Source organism: Protopterus annectens, chromosome 9.part0 (assembly GCF_019279795.1).
Source record: "Protopterus annectens isolate FY-2018-M chromosome 9.part0, PAN1.0, whole genome shotgun sequence".
Lineage (NCBI taxonomy): Eukaryota > Metazoa > Chordata > Ceratodontiformes > Protopteridae > Protopterus > Protopterus annectens.
Genome location: NC_056743.1, coordinates 578,467,307 through 578,490,273, shown reverse-complemented (window position 1 = coordinate 578,490,273; position 22,967 = coordinate 578,467,307). Strand labels below are relative to the sequence as shown.

At 35.1% G+C, this 22,967-nt stretch overlaps 1 long non-coding RNA gene across 1 annotated transcript in view; it reads right to left on the bottom strand.

Moving 5' to 3' along the window:
• Positions 1–3,179: 3,179 nt before the first annotated feature.
• LOC122810881 overlaps positions 3,180–22,967 on the bottom strand; it is a 65,540-nt gene continuing 45,752 nt past the window's right edge. Inside the window, exons 3-4 of the long non-coding RNA XR_006366140.1 lie at positions 18,088–18,305; positions 3,180–3,484 (exon numbers count right to left, since the gene is read on the bottom strand). This is a non-coding gene — a long non-coding RNA (uncharacterized LOC122810881). The remainder of the gene's footprint in view (positions 3,485–18,087; positions 18,306–22,967) is intronic.

Below are 22,967 nucleotides of genomic sequence, written 5' to 3'. Positions count from 1 at the left end.
ATATTATCCTATCCTAAATTAATATTGTTAATGCCACCAGAATTTCCAAACTTCTCTCTAAAGTAGTTTTTCACTTCCTTCATTATCACATTTTGCTTTTCAACTATTGTTCCAGCTTTCCCCATTATTTCAAACATAAACTGTTACTTTTTTCTTTTTCTTTCAGTAGGCTGCATACTTATTCTCCCTACATACTATACCCTGTTTTTTTTATGCAGTTCAGGCAACATTTTATATAATTGTAAATAATTTATTCTTTCTTTATTTACAAAACTTAAGAAATCATGCATTTCTGTTGTCTCATACATTTCTTCAATCACCTGTCTTTCATTTTTTTTCATTTTATAAACAAATACCCACTCTTCAGCTTTGGTTTGTAGCTAATCCACAACTGAGTCCATGTGTAAATGATCATCCCATAACATATCCGTTTTCCTTCATTCACTCCAATAGCATTAATTCTATATTCATTTTCAGAAACCCTTTCCCTCACATTATATATTCACCTCCTTCTATTTGAGCCATTACTGCAACATGGTCTGAGACCACTTTTTTATACTTACCCGCGGTGGTGGTGCTGTGGTAGCGTTGTCGCTTCACAGTAAGACACTGGCTGGTTCAATTCTCAGTTAGAGCATCTTCTGCGTGGAGACATGCGTGAATGGGCATACCTTCGTTGAAGGTTGTGCATCAGGGCTGGTAACTCGGCATGTAAAAATCAACTACCAATCAGCAGACCAGAGTTCTGCTGTGGCGACCCCTAACTGGGAAAAGCTGAAAGACACAACAACATATTCATAGAATCATAAATTCAAAGAAGTTGGGATTCTATATTCTGAGAGTCATATATAAGTTAATTTGTACCTGGTGGACACTGGGGAAACAACTGTCATACATCCTATAGGTGGGTGGAGCTGTCCTGCTGGTGTCACCACTAGCAGAAATGAGGAGCAGAACAGTGCTGATGCCTTTTGTCCATCTTATGTATGGGCTATAGCTGGGTAGGTGCAAGAGGGCTGTAAAGAGACATGAAAAAAATGACAAACCACCCTTGATGACTGCCTACATGATGGTTCATCTTGGCTGACCCTTACATCTGGTGATGGGGAAATTAATGGGTCATTTGGACAAGAGGGGATTGGTGGTCTGCATGAAAAAAAAAAGAAACTCATTTTCTTTATGGCACTTTACATCTGTGCTCCATAGCAACCCTAGGTATCACTTCCATTGTAGAACCTTGTTTCACTAACTGCTCTATTTCTACTTTATTATTTCAGGCTGTGAAAGATTTGCCTTTTTGAATTGCTAGTTATAGATACATCCAATGTTAACATTTCTTCTACATGCATAGGAATGGCTTCATTATCAAAGGTAACCACCATCATCTCTTCATTAATGTTTCTGTTATCATCATGGAATGAGAAATGGTCTAGTGTGAAAATGTACCATGACTCCTTTACTGTCAATGAGAAGGGAAGCAACTGTGCCCTCAGAAAAGGAGAACTGGCAGTGTATGTGTGTGTGTGTGGGGGGAGGGGGTGGGGGGATGACCAAGATGGCTAAGTGAGAGCAGTAACTGGTGAAAGCTCTGGGACTGAAAACTTTTCTCTGACAGAAAGTATAATCAAAAAATTAAAATTTGGAGATACATGTTAGCTATTTTTTAATAGTCAGAGTAAAGATTTGTAGCTTCAAGTTCTTCAAAAGCTGTAATTTACCTGTCAGAATTTCAACTGCTTGGTTGAGAGAGAAGACACTTCAACAAGAGCCACTTCAGAAATGATACTCAGGATTCTTGTGTTACAAAATACATCCAGTCAATAATATCTACTATACAGGATGTATTTCTTAAAATGAACAAACTGGATACCAAAATAGAAAGTTTCAAAGGTGAGTCCAGAAGAAGATGGAAAATTTAAAAATTGTTATGAAACAACAAAGTGCACAGATCAGCAGTATGGAAGAAGCTTTAAATGATCATTAGGGGAGAATAAGTGAAGGTGAGTCTCAGACTGAATTTATTTTAAAACAAAGTAACTGGCTCATAGATAAAGTTGATTTAGAAAATAGACTGAGATGGAGTAACATTAGAATTTATGGTATACCTGAAATTTATGAGGGAGACAATATAATAAATGTCTTAACAACCTGGTAACATAGGTTCATATGTGTTTCTTATGATAGTGATCACAAGGGCCTTTTTAAGCCTAGCTATGCATCATAAAATCTCTGACAAGTTATAATACCCTTGGTAAGTATAAGCAGAGGTTTCGGAGATGAACCATTTACAGGTTACCTGTGGCCATCAGAGACGTAGGTGCCAAACCAGGGATGAATTTCTGTTTTCCCATTCAGTTGTCCAAGTTGCACATGAATTGTGTTAGGGAGGAACTCTGCTTCACATGGATGGGGAGCCTGTTCTATAGATGCAGTAGTCTCTGGGATACATGTCTATCTGTCCAGCAGGATCTATTTATATCACAGGCGAGGTTTAAGTCCTTAGAATGGGTAACATTAAAATACCTCAAACTTATTTTTTGGAACTGAAAGAGGACATAGATCCCTGAGTGCACCATCAAAGAAGGAAAGCTTACCACCACATTTAATCATAGTTAAGTTTATGCCCAGCTTAGAAAAAGATCAACATGGTCCAGCTCACCTATTAAAAATAAGCAAACGTATAGTGGTGCAGCCGTAGCATTGTTGCCTCACAACAAGAGGTTCTCCCATTCGATTCTCGACTGGAGTGTGGGGAGTGCCTTCTGTGTGGAGTCTGCATGTCCTCCCCATGGTTTGGTGGGCATTCGAAAGACATGCGTAAATGGGCATGCCTTCTCTGAAGGTTGAACGTCGAGCTGGCACCTCGGCATTCGTGAAAATCTACTGCCAATCATTAGCGGACCGGAGTTCCACTGTGGCGACCCCTAACCGGGAAAAGCCGAAAGACAACAACATAGTAAGATTTTACAATGATTATTCCAGTAAAGTAATGAGTAAAACAAAATCCTGCTTACCACTGATTACAGAACTTAAAAAGAAAAATATTAAAACCACTTTGTTTTTCCTGCAAAGATCAAATTATTTATTTCTGAAGGAACTAAAATATTTGACACACTGGAGGAGGCATCCACATTTGTTAAAAATAAGATGCATAATAATAATAATAATAATAATAATGTAGAAATGGATTGGAACAGTGTACCATCAAGAGAAAGCATAAGCTGAAGTCCTAGAAAACTGCTTCTAAAATTAAATAGCTTAAAAATAACTGACTTTTATTCTCTGATTGCAAGACTTTTATTTTCTGAAATAGTAGAGTTACCCTTTAAGTAAAAGATTGTCTATGAAGCAAGTAACTTTAAAAAGCTTCGGAACAAAAGAATGTTTCAGATGTGTGGAAATGCTCAATTCCGACTTGCCTTGCTTCCCGCTTGCTCCTTGACCTGCTTTGCAGAAAATCTTGGTCAGTGTTCAGCATTGATATCTGTAAAAACAGGAAGGAACTTTCTTTTTCTTTCTTTTTTCAAGTATATATGTGAGAAATTTCCTCAAATAGCATGTTTTTAATATTTATTTAGAAGTGAAGAATTGTTAAAGCAAAAGCTATAGTAATGTTTTATACTGAGCTGTTGCTGACATATAATTTGCTTACATGTTGCTGAATGTTAATAGCTTCTGTATAATTAACTCTAACTGTACATATTAATAGAAAGAAGTAAACATAGATGTTTGTTACTGATTAGAACAGTTTAAAAGAATTAAGAAGAATGAGAAACTTACAGGAGAAATTAGCAGGTACTGCATGCTGTGAGCTGTCATTTAAATATGCTGTAATTAATTTCTAATGTCAGGTTGTGAAGCTTAGACCAGAACAGCAGTTCACAGTAGCTAAAAACACACATTCAAATTAAACAAGCAGGAATTATTTTATGTATTGTCACAATTGCTTGTAATACTAGAATTAATGAGAACATTAGACACCTTATGAATAATATGCACATACACAAGGAATGAAATATCTACTATGTAAGATTAATAAAAGAGCAGTATCAGTTAGTTAAGAAATATATACACATACTGTAATTTCTAATAAATAGACGATGATTAAATAGCTCTTTGATGGGAGATTTTAGAAATACAAGTTATGGGTGAATAAGACAGAGAAAATATATTTAAATATCAAACTGCTTATAATAAAGATATGCATTACATATACCTGCACATGGCAAAAATGTGAATATACAATATCTCATATAATTTACATAGGAAATCATATAAAATAGTTGAAAATATTCTGAAAGCTGAAATTTGAAGCTCGGTCATGTGAACTTTGAAGTTTTTTGCATATTGTAAGTTATCAGATTCAGTAAGGCGATTTGAAATAACCCATTTCATAAGTCAGAGGTGAAATTTGAGTGTTATGTTGCTGAATCAGTATATCCATTTTCATAGACAGTAAATCAGATTTTTCAATACATTTGAACCCAGGAAGGAATAATGGAATTTGAATTAAGCAGATTGTAAATTTTGACTACAATAGAGACTGCAATTTTTTTGACTCCATAGAAATAGCAAGACACCCTTTTTCACCTCAGTAATGTACATATTTTTATGAATTAGTTTAATAAGCTAAAGGATTTTTAAATATTTTGATATTTATCATATTAAGAGTGTTGCAGAATTTTAAGATATTTTACTTTTAAAATAAATTCAGAGCTTTTGGATATATAAAATATGTATATATCCTGCAGCATGACAAATATATATGCACATTGATTTTCCTTTTGTATAATAGTTTAGTATGATAATATTACCTATCATCCATAAGTTTACAGATATTATCTCTTCAGCTCCCATTCTGTTCTACTTATTTATTAGGAATTTATTTATAACAATGTTGAATGAGTGAATAATTTAGGAATATTTAATGGATAGTTTGCACTACTACTACATAAATAGGTATATAGTACACTGTTGGATTATTTAATACTTATGTTTAATAAAACAGGATTGTTAAACTTTCATGTAGTAATGGGGGTGTAGTTTTACATGGCAAAATATATAACAAAATTAATAGTCTTATTATTTTTAACTTATACATGATATTATATTATATTAATTATTTGTAAGTCCTATTGGTTGGTAAAGAGATAGTATAGTAGTTTGTCTCTTCAATAGGGAAAGTTGGAACTTTGGTATCCATGGTAGGTTGTGTTTTATTAGTAATATATACAGTTACAGTTGTAGACATGTTTTTATTTGCAGTTTTAGTAGTTTAGTTCATAGAAAGAAATAATTCAAAACAAATGTAGAATGTCAAGATGGTGTTTGAGGAATGCATTAGAGACTAATATACAATTAAATTAATATGGTGGATAAATGTGTCATATTATATTTTAAAATAAATATTTTTAAATACACAGTATAGTTTTATTGCAGGAACTCTGCCACAAGGCCCTACACCTACAAGTTTACTGAGAATTTTATCAGTGTTTAATAGCATGTGGTCACTACTCTATTCTTTACATTCCAGAGAAGATGCCAGGAATACCCACCTTTCTTCTTTTACAGAAAATACTTCAGTCCTTGCTTATCCTCTTCCAGCTTTCAAATCCAGCATCACTGAATCTCCTACTTGCAGATTCTGATTCTTGTTTTCTTCTTCATTGCTACTGCCCCACAACCTGACATCTATAAAATACTGTGTCTCATACTTAATTATGTTATTCTTTACCATAGCCTCTATTCTTCACCTCCTGCTGTGCCACCTTTCATCTTGCCATGACTCAATAATGTCTCACAACATCTCTGCAACTCTGTCTCAGTCATCTATCCATACTTCCTCTTTACACTCTCCACACATTACACCAAACCTATTGGGCTGATTAATTGCACTTCAACTCAAACCAAAACAAAATTAATCACAAAAATCCTCCCTAAAAACAAGTAAGCTTAATTCCCCAATATACTAAAGTCCTTCTAGGAGGAGATGTATACCCTTAATCTGGCTCCACCTATCACAATGAACATAAAGATAATTCTCTCCCACACACATCTGTAACCCAACAACAACCAATCCCTAAGCATGGTGATCTAACTTTTTCTGCAATAAATGTAAGAAGTATTAGAAATAAAACTGCTGAAATACATGCCTGGATTGCCCACTATAAGCCTGCTGTTCTCGCTATAACTGAAACTTGGCTTAAACCCAGCATAAATTACTTTACACTTATACCTCCTGGCTATATCATCATCCATAATGACCGTATAAAGATGAAAGGTGGTGGTATTCCTGTAGTATTTACCAGTAGCTACCACATTTCCCCTTACAGCAAACCAACACCAAAGTTCAATTCAGCAGAGCTTCTTATCACTTTCTTCAAAATAAGCAATTATAAACAAATATGTATTACTGTCCTTGATATCCCTTCTAGCAACAATACAGTTATACTGGAAGATATCCTACACTGGATATCCATAACAATTCCACAAGAAAAAATATTACTAGGTGATGAGAATGTCAACTGGTTGGATATAAACTATAACTCCCCTACATCTAGCATGAACTTACATGGTTTCACACAACTAATTAATAGCCCCACACATTATAGCAAGACATCAAATTCTCTATTAGACTGGATCCTAGTATCAGATGCTAGCAAATATTCTACCACTGGTACAATGTCACGAACAAAGTGAAATGCACAAAACAAATCCAACAGAAGAAAATCTGGTAACCTTGAGCCACTGACCAAGAAAGGCACAAAGCACGTAGATTTAACGCAACTTTAATTGTTTAAAACAAATGCGTTTTCGCCGTTAAAATATAGCAGCTTCTTCAGAATAAGAAAACGCGCCAAAACAGTTTGAATCAGCATATATATCAACAGTAAAATGACGTCATGCATAAAAGACAGCCCATAAAAGCGGAAACACCAATTTAAACATAAAACCCTACTCTATAGCTTATTGCCAACACTAGCCTAAAATAAATATTTATTAAATATTAGGACAAAATAGTCATGAAAATATGCATCTCCAAGACTTACAATAAAAATTAAGAATAAAAAGTAATAAATAATAAAATGTCATCTAAGGTAACTTCTGAGTTTCAAAACACATGAAATGTTGCAGGTTTCATTAAGACCAGGGGTTGAAAATGCCCCTAATTTAACCTGCCATTCCAACTCACGGTTTTCAAGCAACAAAGAAGTAGGACCACCTCTTATATTAACTGGTACATGGTCGATACCTATAAAATGAAAACTATGACCAGGTGAATTAGTTATGTGCTTAGCTAGAGCGTTGTCACTTCTATTTTTCCTAATGGCATATGTGTGCTGGTAGATGCGTTCCCGGAATTTACGGTCGGTCTTGCCGACATAGAAAGCATTACAGCAATCACAACGTGCCAAGTAGACTATTGATTTAGTTTCACAGTTAATTTTGTGAAATGTTAAATACTTTTTGTTTCTTATAGTGAAACTGTTCCCTGTTTTCAAACAGTGACACCAATTACACGCTCCGCACATAAAAGTTCCTTTCAATCTAGTTTCAAAACAATTATTGTTAGGTCTTTGTAAGAGTTCCTTTAAATTTCTACCTCTCTTGTAAGTAATGAAAGGTCTTGGGCCCAATTTTTCCAGTAAAAATGGATTAGCTGAAATGAATTGCCAATTTTTACAGACAATGTCCCAGATCTGCTTAGAATTCAAATTGAGCACAGTAATGAGACTCAGTTTGAAATTGACATTACTACTAGGCTCTTGGAACAGGCCAGAGGAAAAAAGTTCCATTGTTGGACCCGGGGACACTCCAAGGGCAAGATCAGCAAAAGAAAGTGTATCTTTACTACCTGGTACTTGATGAAGAAGTGGTTGGAAATGACCAAGCAGTTTCTTTTGAGAAACCTCTTCAATAAGTTCATCGATCAACCCACTAGGGTACCCACGGTTAGTGAATAAATTTTTCAGAAATGAGCATTCTTGTTGAAACGCTTCATCAGTGCTACACATGCGTACAGCTCTCACTAATTGTCCTTTAACTATTGCACGTCTTTGCTTAAAGGGATGATGACTTGTGAAATGTAGGAAAGAATTGCAGTAGATTGGTTTCCTATAAATTGAGGAATGGAAAACATTTACAATAGAATTCTTTTCCAATTTCACATCAAGATAGTCAATAGTAGAGGACGAGAAGTGGTATGTGAATTTCAAAAATTCTGTGGTAGAATTCATATACCCAACCAAATCATCTGCAAGGGAGCCATCGCCAATAAACAAAATAAAGATGTCATCCAAGAAGCGAGTGTAGAACTTAATGGCATTGGAAAAATCCAAGTTGTTGAAAAGGAAATGTTTCTCCCAATACGCCATAAAAAAGTTAGCTACACTCGCCCCACAGGGAGAGCCCATGGCTATTCCCTGTTTTTGCAAAAACGTTTGTTTATCAAAGATGAAAAAATTGAAACTAAGGACGATGTCCAATAGTTGTGAAACCAAATCAATCTCATTGGATGAAGCGTTTAAATCCCTCATTAAACCACTGATCCACTCAATGGCTTCCAAATGTGGAATTGAGGTGTAAAGGTCGACCACGTCGATAGTTAGAAAATTAAAAGACGGGTCGAATTCAATGCTGTTAATGTTTTTAAGAAATGTCCAGGAATCCCTACAAATCATTTGTATGGATCTAAGATATTTTGATAAAATACTGTCAATCACCCGGGCAATGGGATGTGTCATAGAACATCTACCATCAACTAATGCTCGCATGGGTGGATTGGCTAGATCCTTGTGGATTTTAGGGATCCCGAACATTACTGGAGTATTAGGGGAAATGATATCCAAGAAATTGTAAGTATCAGAATCAATTTTCTCCTCCAAAAATAGGTCACTTAAATAGCCCCTAATTCTGTTATATGCAACGTTCATTTCATTAACAGAAGAAACAGAATAGGCCGATGAGTTTAAGACTTTCAACATTTTTTCATTGTAATTGACATTGTCGAAAATCACAAGCCCTCCCCCTTTATCGGGCTTAATGACCCTAACAGGGAGGTGGCTCAATTCAGAAAGTGCTAAGGCCTGATCACATGAGATATTAAAATCAAGTGCTGAAGGCCTGTTTCTCTGGTCATCCAACAAGAACCTAAAATCCATTTCACAAACATTCTCAAATGTGTGTAACACAGGATGTAGTGGTGGGTTAAAAACACTTTTGAGTTTCAAGCATATGTCGTTATTCATAGCTGGATTATTAAACAATAGGTTCAAGTTAAGTTTTCGAACGAAACATTTCAGATCTATAATAAGTCTAGCCAAATTAGCATAATTACTAGGGACAAAAGTGTACCCAAAAGTTAACAATTCGATAAGGTCTTTGTCAAGTTCAACATTGGAAAAGTTGTATACGTGAAAATCACCCTTTAAGTTTGTTAGAATAACAGGGAAAGGGGACGAACCCTCAGAATCAATTAGCGGGTTGTTGTCCACCATCATGGGCGGGAGTTCTTCTTCCCCTTCCTTGGCTGGCGGTTGTTCCATGACCCTAAAAAATTGTCATTGTTCCTGTTGTTATTCGAATTTTTGAAATTACCATTAGGATTATTATAATATGTAGCCTTGATGCGATTACTGCGCCTTGGACCTTGTACAGGCTCCTCATCTAGATCTTCTTCAATAACATCCAAATTGTCCATTTGGTGCTCGACCTCAACTTCATTGTAGTTCCTCCTATTAGGGGGGACCAATGCCATACGATGTTTGAGGTTAGGGTAGGCGCTAGATTGTTCATATGCAAACCTGTCCCTTACAAGTTTTTTTACCTTGTTCTCTTTAAATTTGACCATAGAAGCATTTATGCTGACAAAAATACGATTATAGTCGTATTTAAAACGGTCAAAATCCAAATGAAGTTTGATGTCATTGTCCAAGGCTGTAATTTCCGAAGACAAGGAAACTATAGCTGCAGAATAGTATTTGATCAAAAGCTCAATTAATTGGGTTCCTTGTCTTTGGAATAGTGTCAGTAAGTCAGTCAAAAAAGCAGGTTCTGTTAACAAGGCAGTAGGAGAAAAATTATTCCTTAACCCTTTTGGAATAATATTCTCATTAATACATTGCTGCAAATATGCGACTTCTAATTGAAATTTTTTTATTTTCAATAGTTTATTATCAAATAATTTTAACTTATTAGTTAATAAAGTTGACACACCTTGGGAATCTAAAGGATCGCCGCCTATATTCCCTTCATGACCACGATGTGGAAAGTGAAATAAATCCAAATTAGTAATCCATTGATTAAGCCCAAGCCCATCAAGTGGGCTAGTATTATCGTCTGTAACCCTGTTCTGATTACCAGAAGAGGAACCGGGAAGGGTAGACGATGTTCTCACATTGTCTCTACTTAACGAACCAAAAGCAGTTGAAGTAGTATGCACAAGAGGCTGGCCAGGTGGAATTGACTGCGAGAAACCACTAGGGAAACGATGCATATTAGAAGAGTCCAAAATGGAATTGGTGCCGCAAGGGTTGTCGATGCGTTCAAATCTATCCAAACGAGTGTTGAGAGCATCCAAACGCTGAGTTAGCGTTTGCAGAATCAAAGGAATGTCAAAACTTTCATTACCAGCGTTGTCAGTGCCATTCAAACGGATGTCGTTAGTTGGAGCGGGAGGTCCGGGACCAACAGGACTACCAGAAGCCATCAAACCACGAACAAAGTGAAATGCACAAAACAAATCCAACAGAAGAAAATCTGGTAACCTTGAGCCACGGACCAAGAAAGGCACAAAGCACATAGATTTAACGCAACTTTAATTGTTTAAAACAAATGCGTTTTCGCCATTAAAATATAGCAGCTTCTTCAGAATAAGAAAACGCGCCAAAACAGTTTGAATCAGCATATATATCAACAGTAAAATGACGTCATGCATAAAAGACAGCCCATAAAAGCGGAAACACCAATTTAAACATAAAACCCTACTCTATAGCTTATTGCCAACACTAGCCTAAAAAAATAAATATTTATTAAATATTAGGACAAAATAGTCATGAAAATATGCATCTCCAAGACTTATAATAAAAATTAAGAATAAAAAGTAATAAATAATAAAATGTCATCTACGGTAACTTCTGAGTTTCAAAACACATGAAATGTTGCAGGTTTCATTACAATGTCAGACTCTCAGTGATCATCTCCCAGTCTATATGAGTAGACATCCCACACATAATTTTAAACAACATATTTTTAAAGCAAAATGTAACCTTTCCAACTTTAACCCAGAAATGTTCATGGCTATACTGTCATCTATTAACTGGAACTTCCTAAAACTCCTCTCTTTAGACAATGATGTAATTGAATTCAGTACAACATTTCTAAATATCTTAAATAGTCTCGCACATCCTAGAAGGAAGAGACTGAAAACAATGCAATTTGGCTATCCAAAAAGTGTAGAATGCTAATGCAGAATAGAAAAAAAGCATGGAAGGAATGGCAAAAATATGACACACCCCAATATCTTGAAAACTTCAGAATGCTTCTCAATTGTATTGAAAATCAAATTATTAAAGATAAAAAAGCTATACTATAATAACTTTAAGAATAATACTAAACACAACCCTATACAATTTTGGACATACTTTAAAGAAATCTTAAATCCCAGCCAAAAATTCAACGCAAACTCCTCTCCCGATAATTCACCACTCAAAACTGCAATACAGTTTAACTATTATTTTATAGATAGTACAGCATCTCTAACCAAAGACTTCTCAACATCTAATCCCAACCCTTCCCAGTAGCCACATATGACCACATCCACTTTCACCTTCAAACCTGTGCCCACATCCTATATAAAACTATTCTAAACTTAAACCATGTTCTTCTTCAACTGATGACCTTCCAAGTGAGTACCTAAAAATAGCAGCCAATCCAGGAATTCCACATTCTGTCTCTCTGGAAAAAGTCACACATTATCTTCTGCACAATGGAGGAAGTTCAGTAGGCATTAATAACTTTAGACGTATAGCAATCTTATCTCCCTTCACCAAAATACTTGAAAAATGTATTCATAAACAATTACTAGACTATCTCATGCAAGAGCTCCTATCCCCTATACAACATGGCTTCCATCCTTCCCATAGTACTCATACTGCATTTCTAACATATGTAGATACTGTCATTAAAGCTAGAGATAATGGAAAACTAGTCTTTTCCTTATTTCTAGACTTATCTAAAGCCTTTGACACAGTTTGTCACAGCAAGCTTCTGCTTCAAATGTCCTCACTAGGTCGCTCTCAGCCCACCATTCTCTGGTTTAAAAGCAAAAACAACAAGCAAAAAACAGCAAAATAGTCTTAAAAAAGACTTGTGTTTTTGTGGTTTAAAAGCTACCTGCCCAATAGGTATCAGTCAGTAAAATGGCAGCCCCAGTCATCAATAATGTGCCACAAGGCTCTATCCTTGGTCCCCTCATCTTTAACATTTTTCAGCAACACCACTACATCCACTAACAGGCTAACTGACTGCCATATGCAGATTATTCCACTAACATTTGCATATCTGACAAATTGGTACACCTCCAACAAATTACTCAGCAAGCTTTAACAGCCACTGAAACATGACTTCATAACTCACAACCCATGCCCAACTCAAAAAAGACCAAACTATTACTTTCTCTCCTAAATCCGTCTCTTGTGAAAAAATAAAATTTGAAGTCCTCCCTCATAATAATACAACCATTAAAGTCACTTCTCAAAGCAAATTATTAGGGGTGATAGAGGATGATAATCTTATATTTGACATGCATATACAAAATTGCATAAGAAAAACTCATTAAAAACTATGGATGCTTTACAGAGCCAAAAACCATCTCACAGATGCAACTAAAACTACACTTGCCACTATGTCTCTCCTGTCTGTACTCATACAATGTTGCTAAGGTCTAGAACACCTTACCTGTATCCATCAGATCTACACCATCCCCCCATCTTTCAAAAACACTCTGAAAGACTTCCTTGCTACAGTCTGGCTGTGTTCTTGTTCAAAACCAGGATACTCTATATCCCTAAATGTGAACATTTACCTTTTCATTCCTTATACCTCATTACCCTCTCTTCTTCATTTACTTCCTTGATGCTATCTAATTCTTTTCCCTGACTTTCTCTCTAAATATATCATAATCCTTCTTTTCCCTCACTTAATTTTGCAATTCCTACTTGTATTAAACTAACTTACTTTTAATTTCTCTACAAACTGTCTAAAATTTCTCTGAATATTCGATTGTCATATACCTTGTGTTGATTCATAGCCAATGTTTTATATTATGTCTAATTTGTCATAAGTATTTAAACTGCAGATGCTTATGTTTTATTTTTGAAGATTGTAAAATTATTGTTCTTAAAATGTTTTGTAATAATTTGGAGTTTTTCTCTTCAAGCTTCCTCTGAAAATGGGCTTCTGCTCAGTCAAACTTTCCTGGTAATCAAATGTCAGTAAATTAAATAAATAAATTAATTAATTATCTATCAATGTAAATGGATTAAACAATGGCAACAAATTATTAATGAGATATCTAAAATTAAATAGAAAATACATTATATTCCATAGACTCACTTGATAGATGTTTACAATATTTAAACAACGTAGGCTACAAAATGTTATCATCTACTTCTTTTAACAAAAAGAGAAGAGGAACTGCTATAGTTTTGAGAAAATCTGCTGTAATGCCTAAGGTTATGGAATCCATTAATGATCCCAAAAGAATGTGTATGCATTTGTAGTAATTAAATATAATAGCAATCTATGTACACTAGCAAATTTTTACTGGATCTCTGGAATACGTGTAAGAGTGCCAAAGACCACTTAAACTTACTGCAAAGTCATTGGAAGAGTAGTTTAATTTTAGCAGGGATTTTAAAAGTATAGTATAGATGAAACAAGTGAACAGAAGAAAGTTACAATTCTGGCATCAGCTAAAGCACTACATAGTTAGATTAGTAATAATAATTAAGTTGTTTTAATAGTAAAAGCAGAAGATAAGTCATTGGTTCTTCACTCGTTATTCGTATGTGCATAGGATACAAACTAGAATTGATAGGATTATGTCTCTTAAATTTACTTAATAAAGTGAATTATATTAAAATTATTATTTACCCTTTATCTGATCATAATGCACTAAATATTAATATATTAAGGGATATAAGGTAATTTCAGATTATTTAGAGAATCCAGTATATATGATGAAATTAAAATAATTTAAGAGGTACCTTAAGGAGCAAATTGAGATTTTTTTTTATCTTTGAATGATAATAATCAGGTTATTAAAGTCTTATAATGGGACTCCTTAAAAGGGCATATTAAAGATAGAATGGGAAGATGGACAGTAATAAAATGAAAGAGTGGGATAAAGAGTTGTTAGGAATACAAGAATAAATACATAAAGTGAGGATTGAACAAGAAACAAAGAAATTAGATAATAGTGAAGACATTAAAAATAATGACAAGCTATCAAACAGTTTTAACACATATAACATTGATAGAGTCAGAAAAAAATAAAATTGCACAGTTATCTGATAACTTCAAAAAAATCTATATAGATTAGCTAATAGAAGTAAGATATTAACAATAAAGTAACAAATCATTAATATCCAAAATCCTCACACTAATAAACTCACTTCAGACATGGAGGAAATGCTTAATATTTTTTAAAAATACCAATGATTACAAAATTGACAAGTATTTAATGAAAAATGTTACTAATAAACTTAATGACCAACAAATACCTCTGTTGAATAAGCCTATTACCCTAATAGAAGTTAAAGAAGTTTTAAAAAAAGGAAACATGGTAAAACTCCAGGGTTAGATAGTTAAACTCGCTACAACTGAGTGCGACTTCAGGCGTTTCTGCAGTTACCTCCTATTGACGCCTCTAGGTGTCAAAAATTGCTTGTTCATATTTGCATTAATAATTCCAAATCCATGCTACGTGCACAGTATCAGAAGGTTTCATTTTAAAGCATACATGATGATAAACAGTCATATTGATTTTTGGCCTCTGTCTAATGGAACTAAAGATATATTAAATATTATTTGTATAATGTTCATTTGTATTGTAATAATTTTCATATTTCTCTAAATATTTCAGACAGAACTGCATAGCCTCAAATGAAAGCTCACAGCTCTGTGAAGAAAATCTTGCTAATAGTGTGCGTCTTACTTGAATGGTTACTGAGATATCATAAGCTGTTTATAAATTACAAAATTAATATTTACTGCTTTTATTTTGGCTTCTAAAATCCACTTTAAAGCAAGAAACTGGGTGAATGCAATTAATGTAAAGATTATGTTATCCTGAATAATTTACCATTTACAGTTTTTTAGTAACACTTACGGTTTCAGAGATATGAATATTTGTTTGAACTGTAAATTGATAACTTCAATTTTAAAGGCTCAAGCCACACCCACCAAGAGTTAAAAGTACACTCAAAAGAGCTGTACTGGAGGGAATAAGTTAAGTATGGAATTATATAGTCTACTTCCATTAAATATTTTAGAATTACTGAGTGAAATTTTCAGGATAATTCAGAGTAAGAAAATAATTTCTCCCTAATGGAAATTTTCTGTAATCTCACCTATACTTAAACAAGAAAAGGATAATAAGTTAGTTTCCTCATATAGACCTGTTTCATTATTAAGTGTAGACTGTAAAATATTTGCTTCCATCTTTACTGCCAGATTAAGAAATATAGTAGGTATATTAATTAAAAAAAAACAAACAGGATTTATAGTCAAAAGATTTAAAGTATGATAATATAAAAGGATAATAACTATCTTAGATTTAGCAAAATGATGAACAAGAAATCAGCCCTAATTTAACTTAGATATCAAAAGAACTTTTGATTCTGTAGATTGGAACTCTTTAGAAGTGTTTGCATTTCCAGAGCAATTTATTAAAATAATAAAAAACTGTATAAAGACTCCAAAGCATATGTTAAAAATGGATCTTACTTTTTTATAGGATTTACTTTAAACAGAGGCACAAAGCAATAGTGTCCCTTCTCCCCTCTATTTTCATTACTTATTAAACCCTTAGCTAATAGTATAAAAAGCAGTTAACAAGGATTGTTAATCTAAAATACAGCTTTTTGCATATGATATGTTACAAAATATAGGAGATTTAAATTATTCAGATGAAGAAACAGATGAGGAAATTGAAAAGTTTGAAGAAGTATTGCTGCTGAATTTTATTAATAACACTGAAAATGTAATGCTAAATCAGTTATTATTAGATAGTAAGTTTAAAGATAAATATGAATATATTTAGGAAGGAAAAGAACTAAATAATTTGGAATAAAATTTAGCAAAATGGAATTATTTTTTTGTACATTTGAAGATGGACTAGTATTTATTAAAATGATTATATTATCCAAGATTATATATATATATATATATATATATATATATATATATATATATATATATATACACAGAGATTCAGTAGCTTTAATACCTGACAAAAAAAAAACTTTTAAAGAAAATGGAAAAATGTTAGCTTTATTCTTTAATTCTTATTGTATGCTAAAAGCAAATAATTTCTTATAGAAATCACATATAATTATGTGAGTATGGTGGGGCATTACCTTCCAATATGTAGAATCTTATTCTGTGGCTGCAGATTTTAACTCTATTATACTCTGGATAGACTCAACTTACACTAGTCAATGGAAAACTCTTCAGAAGCAGATTATACTAAATTTGTATAATTTTATCAAATATGATAAATTAGAAATATGTAATAATCCTTTCATCTGGTTAATAAAATATACCTTAGAAGGAAGTTCATTTCAATCTTTACACTCTGCATATATGAAATCAATTCCTAAAACAGTTAAGAAATATGTTTTTAAAACTCCATTAATATCAAAATGGATTTTTTTTCTGCTTTACCATTGCACACACAGCTTTAGATTTAAGGAAACTCAGAACAATGTTAAAAAGAAATAACTAGATAGGAATGGCATAGTATTATAGTCAGATTGCTTTGCTTTGAAAAAGGAAAAGCTAAGTCTCCAGAATATTTAATGCAAGATTATAATTTGGATGAATCTGTTAACCTGTTAATATTATCCATCAGTAAGAAATTAAATGAATTTGTAAATAATACGAGTGAAGAGGAACAGAACACTATTCCACCATTATAAGAATATATGTGTGCTATCATCGAAAGCAAATTGACCTACAAAGGAAACGTGTCCAAGTTATATAAATTAATTATGAATAATAATTTTGATGCTAATTTCTGGAACTTTTTAGATAGTTGAATGAGTGACTTGGTAGATGGCAAACATAATACTTTATTATGTAAATCAGTGAGTCAATCTTCTTCAAATTTATATTGGAAAGTTTTTTATGTGGAAATATAAATATTGATTATTGGTTACTCCTTAAATCTCAAGTTTAGTAAAATTAATTATTCATTTTGTTGCAGATGTAGTAAAGATGTAAAAGCTGATTGGATACATGTTTATGGATTGTGAAAAATTAAATGCGTATTGGGAAGCGATGAGTATGTTTTTTAAGGGATTATGGTCTGATAATTATTCTTTAACTAGATCAATAATACTAGTGAATGTTCCACTTCCTATATCTGTAAAAGACAAACAAAAAATATATATTTGCAGCCTTTTGGCAGATGCTAGAAAAGTTATTACAAAAAAATTGGAAATCGAACTTAGTTCCTACGCTCAAAGAATTTTTAAATTTAACAGCAAAACTGAAAAAGAAGTGATCAGAATAAGATATATAAATCATACTAAGGCTTTTAGTGGTTGGGATTGCCTTGAAATGATGCCACCAAAATACCAAGACTCTTAATGTGTAAATTGTATAAGATTACCTTGATGATTCAGTATATTGCTGACATTGTATAACAGTATGTGATGTTGAATTTCTTCCTTTCTGTGTATATATTGCAAATGTATTAAATTAATAAAAATATTTCTTAAACAATGAAAAAAAAAAGAAAAAAAAGTACTACATTTGCCCCTAGTTTTCTGGTCAAGTTGCCTCTAGATTTTGAGTACCAACCTCAGTTGTCCTCTGAATGTAGTCCATGTCTGCCAGGTCTCTCTTCTTTTGTTTTCTCTTCCTCAGTGTTATTATTTGCATCTATCATGAATGGAATACCACACAGTTCTCTCTGTATTTCATATGCAAGGCAACAGCTGTTTTCCATGCTCCTTTCCTTGGCCAATAGATTAACAAACTGACACACATCCACTCTGCCACCTTCCCTTGTTTTGATCCTGCAAAAAATAACATTTATTAACACTGGTGTGAATTCCTATGACTCTCTTAAGTGTCTTGCTTCCATCTTGTCAGGGCTTTTATGTCTTAGCTTGCTGTGCAGTGACTGTGTGTTTATGAAACAGTTTCAGTCCTAAATGAATATGTAATATATTATGACTCATCTAAAGCTACCCTTCTTATAATGAAGCTTACTCCTTGCTTAAAATGGAATGTAACATTAGGAGCTATGTGCCTGTGCCTTACAAACACCAGACTGTCTTCATAATATAATTGGTAATTCAGGCATTGCAATTGCATCCCATGCCAGGTCTATAGGTACTGATTTCTGCACCCAACCAGCCCTGTCCACCTGATCTATTACTTCTGCTTAAAAATAACCATACTCATATGGCCCAAATGTAATATATTTATCAACAGAATAATCATAGGAATCATGAGAAATGCAAACTGAGTCTTGTGACCATTTATGCCTTACTTCATGCTTCAACTACTTCCTTTTTCATAAATGGTTAGGCCAGTCAAGCCATGGCAAAATTTGTGAATAACCATCCAATCATCCACTTCCTCTTTGAAGGAAGATACTCTTCCAGTCATCCAGCTTAGGTAATTTCCAGATTTCCAGGGCTGGCCTTTGGTCAACTGGTGCCCAAGCAAAAGAGCTCCACACCCCCCCCCCCCGCACAACTTTTCTACACTATCCAGATTACTGGTAAAGTGCCCATGCTAGAGCAGCACCCCAGGCAGCCGCCTAGTTGACCCCTGCCTAAGGCAGGTTATGGAAAGGAAGGTAATGCATCATGCTGTTTGATTTACTTCAGGACACTATTCCAGAAGTTTGAAGGGTGCTGTGTAATGAATTTATATCTCCACAATATTTTATTTGCTGATGGAAATTTATATCCATGGGTCTGGTATTTGTAGGACTATCTGATTTGTTGAGAACAAGAGATCCAGGATCATAGGGTCCCTAATGGCATGGAAAGCAAGTCACCCATCTCCACTCTGAAGTCTATAAGTTACTGAATAAAGGGACAGCGCTTCCAGTCCATTCTGGTATCTTAGGAATGTTAAGCCAATTATCTTTTTAGGTAGGAACCTCTGCTTTTTTACTAGTTGTATGATATGTCTAGTAAGGTACATCCAAAAGGGGACACTCTGTTCAATAATTAGCCTAATCAAAGCTGAATATAAGTGGATGGATGATATTCCTTTGGCAATTAGCTACACTAAGTAGAAGGACATTTTGATTTATGTCATTACATGATGAGAAAAAGAGAGAAAATTATTAGCACAGATTCCAAGGTCTTTAACAATATTTCTTTTCTGTCCTACAGTGTAGCAAGTCACAAAGTCCACACACTCAACAAAATATTAATTAATGAATTAAGCAGGACGTTGTACCCTTGCAAAACTTGACACTTTTTCTCCTAATATTGCATAGCTGTCTGGTTTGGTTTATTCCTATTTAAATGTGTCCCTACCATGCATAGCTTATTTGTGACATGTATCATGGTATTTTAGCAATGCTCTGTACTCAGTCCTGTAGTGAATCACTTCAAACAATGGAAATGGATCTTTGACTAAAGTGGAACATTTGTTTTCCTGAAATCACTGAACAGACATTACAGGATCATTAATGCATTAATACGCAGACTAAATATTTTCACAGGGAGAAAAAAAAACACACACCCAACAGAAGTTGCCACATAATGAAGGAAATAAGGGGCTTTGATACTTATATATATATATATATATATATATATATATATATATATATATATATATTCACTTTAGAACATCGAAAGCCCATAACACTGAAATTCAAAACATTGAGACCAAAATCTTTAAAAGTCAAAACATTGGATCCCATAACATTGAAAAAACATAGGAAACCAACATTTAATACATGCCAGCACAACTACATACAGGCAGAAATACAAACAAAACATGTTACACTTAGTTTCATAGTTTCATAGTTTAGTACTAGGCTATCTGCCCTGGGGCATTTATAAGCCTAGCCATAGTGATATGGCTTTTGCCACCCCATGTAATGGCACAAAAGTGTACAGAATAGATTTAGAATACTGTGCCTCTGTCTAGTAGTGGCACAGTGAAGACCCCCTTACATAATAGAATTAGTTTACTGTGCCTCTGTCTAGTAGTGACACAGAGATGACCCCCGGGGTAAATCTACGATCTCCCATCCACTCGTCAAGATTTCTCTTGAAGAGAGTCAGTGAGGGGCTTTGCCTAACATGAACTGGGATTCTGTTCCAGAATATGGGAAGCCTCTGAGTTATGAATCTGTCCCTCCAGCATGTCCTATTCATATTTGTGCTGAGGTTTAAATCTTTAGCTCTCGTGGTTCTGATGGATTTGGATTTTTTGAGGTGGAACATGTCCATCAATTCCTGATTGGACATGGCCTTGTAAGTCAGGCACAGATCACCTCTGAGTAGGCAGTATACTACTGAATAGAGCTGGAGTTTCTTTAGTCTGGCAGCGTATGACATATGTTGGAGACCCTTGATTCTCTTGGTGAGGTACTTTTGGGGTCTCTCCAGCTGTTGCAAGTGCCAGGTGAGGTACATACCAAATGGGGCATTGTACTCAATCATGGGCCTGATAAGGGAGGAGTATAGGGGTACAATGACCTCCTTTGATCTGGATGTGAATCCCTTCATGATAAGGTGGGCAAGGTAGAACGTTTTTCTAACCACTTTGGCAACGTGGGTGTCAAATGAGAGGTCACTATTGACTTGGGTCCCCAGGTCTCTGATTACTTTTTCCGTACTCAGTGGGTTACTATCTATGTGATAATTTGTGGGTACTTTTTTTTTCCCCAAAGGGGATGACTATACATTTTTTGGCATTTAGTTTAAGGCCATGACTCTGGCACCAGTTGTCCGTTTCAGTGAGGCCTTTCTGTAGGATGTATGTGTCAGCTGGTGTATTGACTATGGCGCCTAGTTTGCAGTCATCTGCGAACTTTGTCAGCCACAACCCTCCCATGTTTGCTTTCACATCTGAGAAATAAATGCCGAACAAGAGGGGTCCCAGGATAGAGCCCTGTGGGACACCACTTGTGACTGGCTTTGAGTCTGACATGGCTCCAGCGATTTTGACTTTATGGGTTCTATCCTTTAGCCAGTTTGCAACCCATCTTGTGACATATGGATTTACATTTAAGCTGTTGAGCTTGTCTATGATTCCTGAGTGGGGTATTGTGTCGAAGGCTTTAGCCAAATCCAGGTAGGCTGTATGGACTTCTTTGCCCTCGTCAATGGCTCTAGTGACTGTTTCGAAAAAGTCAACCCGGTTCAAAAGGCAGGATCTGCCCTTTACAAAGCCGAACTGGGTGGGATCAAGTGTCTGTAGGTCCCCAGTGTCTCTGTTTATGAGTTCCATAATGATTCTTTCCATAGCTTTGCAGACCAGACTGGTTAAGCTTATGGGGCGGTAGTTACCAGGGTCTGTAGAGGTGCCTCCTTTGTGGAGTGGGACCACTGTGGCTGTACGCCAGTGTTCAGGTACATATCCTGTAGTAAGGCTAAGGTTAAATAGCATTTTTATGTGTGGGTTTAGCTCCTCTTGGAGTTCATGTAGCACGCAACCTGGGATACCGTCAGGTCCCATTGATGCTGTGTTTTTAGCTTTGCTGAGGGTGGTTCTCACCTGGACATCTGAGATGACAGGGAGGTTACATTCAGCTGGGATAAGTATTTCTTCTTTTGGGGGTGAGAGAGGGGAGAAATTTGCACTGAACCTGTCTGCCAGAATGTTGGCAATATCTGTGGGTGCAGTGTATTTTTTGTCATTGTGAACTAACTCTGAGCATATCTGAGGGTTTCCGCCCGGGTTTCTAACATAGCAGAAGAAGGCCTTGTGGTTATCTTTAGTGCCATAGCAACTTTTCTCTCAAAGTTGGCCTTGGATGTTTTTATGAGAGAACGTAGCTTTCTACTAGTGCTGATCAGAGATGCCTTCTCTTTATGGGATTTTGCTCTGTCATGCAGTAGCTTCCTTCTTTTGTTATACAATTTGTTTATGGCTGGGGTCCACCAGACAGGACGCCTGCCCTTGGTGGAGAGGGTCTTGGTTTTATTTGGGATTGCATGATCCATGCATTCTTGGAGATGTCCATAGAAAGCATTTGTGAAGGATTCAGCATTGTGGGATGTGGTTTCCACTGGCCCAGTGGGCTTAAAGGATACCATCTTAGTCTTAAGAAGTGTAAAGTCGGCTTTTGAGAAGTTTTTCACTGTAGTCTTTTGTGTTGGGGTGGAGGTGGGATATGTATATCCAGGGTGATTAGTTTGTGGTCAGATCTCACTAGTGAGGGGTATACTTCCGGTGTGGAGCACTTTGTCCCCATGTTTGTGATGATCAGGTCTAGTATATTATCTCCCCTTGTGGGAGAGGTGACTAGCTGTTCCATTGCATTTGAATTTATGAATTCCAGGAACCTTTGGGCTAGGGTGTTAGGGCTAGAATAATGCACCCAGTCTATGTTAGGGTACTTCTCCAAATATACCCCACACCCCCTGCTACTTAAATATATCAACTCCGAGATCATACTAGACAGAACAAAACAGCAAACATACCATTCTGTGCTTCATGACTGCCTGTTTAAATTGTAAACTCTATCCTCAACCTTC